The 1,710-nt window shown below is 48.4% G+C and overlaps 1 pseudogene; it reads right to left on the bottom strand.

Annotated features, from left to right (window-relative positions):
- Nucleotides 1-665: 665 nt before the first annotated feature.
- LOC101657898 lies at nucleotides 666-1,264 on the bottom strand (annotated as a pseudogene).
- Nucleotides 1,265-1,710: the final 446 nt, after the last annotated feature.

The raw sequence follows: 1,710 nt of genomic DNA, 5'->3' as shown, positions 1-1,710 counted from the left end.
CCTTGTTATCAGACAGATAACATTGTAAAGTCCATTATTGCAGATGCAGTTAGGTTAAAATATCACATTTTATCACTTGATCTCCCTGTTGACCCATTTTAAAACCGTTTCAATGAAAAAAACGTGAAGAAGAAATGCATGTGGAATAAGCCCCTGGTGAATCCCCTCAGACCATGAACCAGGGACGTGCATAGTGTTATCATGCAGAATGCACTGGAAAGTGAATTGTAGCTGATGCAGTTTAATTTTGTTCATTTTTATTATTGTTATTTTTGAATTCAACAAGCATGTATCTGATACCTCCTATGTGCTACATCTTGTGTCTGTACCGGGGACCCATCAGAGAGCAAACAGATCTCTGTTCCTGCAGTGCTTGCAGCAGTTTGTGTTCATGACCACATCTCCTGGCAACTGCGACCTGGGTGGGTCTGCACCTCTCCCTCCTTCAGCTGCCCATGGGGGAAATAAGTAGGCCTGGCACACACATGGGTGACGTGCTGGGTCTCCTTGCAGTGTCAAATGGTCACCCCACCCCCCACCCCGACAGTAGACAGGGCTGGAAGTTGATTTTTAATAAAGAAAGCATACTGCAAGCAGGTCGAGGGGGGTTGGAGCCAGATTGTCTTGTCGGGGCTGGGGGAGGGGGACGGGGCTGGCTGCACAAACTACTGCTGCTGCTTGGTGGCTGCCTTGCTGGCAGTCCTTTGCCTTCTCAGAAGCTGCCCTTGCTGTCTCCTTCGCCATTTCCGGGGCTTCCTTGGCGGGTTCAACAAGCGTCTTAGAAGGGGCCTCACCTTGCAGCTTGGCCAGGATGTACTCAAAACTCTTCATCATTCTGGTCACATTGCTCTTAAACCGGGCCAGACCAAATTGCTGGACAGCTCGGGAGACGCCAAACATGTTGGAGGAGACCCAGGGTTCTCGGTGGATTTTCGTCCAGCCACTGTTGTTGGCGTTTACACAGTAAACAGCACTCTTCTACCACCATGAGCCGAGCGAAGGTGGTCGTGGTCTGATTCTGTGGGTCCACAATGGATTTCTCCAGGATGTACACTGAGTGAGCGGCATTAACAGAAAACAGTCGTTCGGCCTAGCATTGCATCTTGTTGGTCAGCAGTCTCCTGGATAGAAGCTTCTGGTCAGGGGTCACCTCCTAGTGTACTACATGCTTGCTGCAGGGATTTGGGTACCACTGCCAGGAGGCAGCGAACACTTGGTCCCAGGAACTCCGGAGCAGGGTCTGGCCCAGGAACTAATTCAACATAGGACTCGCCAGCATCAGGGGCCACGCGGAGGTTGGGCCCGGGCTGGGCCCACGCCTACCAGGTTCACAAATCAGCTACCCCAACCCCGCACCCAACCCACCGTAACAGGCGTGAAGTCGCAGAAACAGTAGCACCCTATCATTTGGTCTCCCTTATGATCCACTTAAATTTGTTCTAGTTCTTAATATTTTCCGGTTTCTTTTCAATTGCGGGTTTTGTCTATTTTACTTTGTTACTTTCGTTAGTTTTCATTTGTTTGTTTTTTAATGCTTTTGTGTATAGAAAATCCAGGATACGTAATACTTTAGAGACAGTAACTGCACTGATGGTTCCTTGGGAATATGGCAGGAGGGATTGCGGGGAAATGGGAAGCTAATAATGAGTAAGAATAAAGAAAATGTTCTAAAACGGATTGTGGTGATGAGTGTACTCTTTTTTTATGTGA

The sequence above is a fragment of the Echinops telfairi genome, unplaced genomic scaffold (genome assembly GCF_000313985.2).
Source record: "Echinops telfairi isolate 266 unplaced genomic scaffold, ASM31398v2 ScPeMD7_7465;HRSCAF=8503, whole genome shotgun sequence".
In the NCBI taxonomy this organism is placed as follows: Eukaryota; Metazoa; Chordata; class Mammalia; order Afrosoricida; family Tenrecidae; genus Echinops; species Echinops telfairi.
The sequence above is the reverse complement of the archived record's forward strand: the minus strand, read 5'-3'. Positions and strand labels throughout refer to the sequence as shown.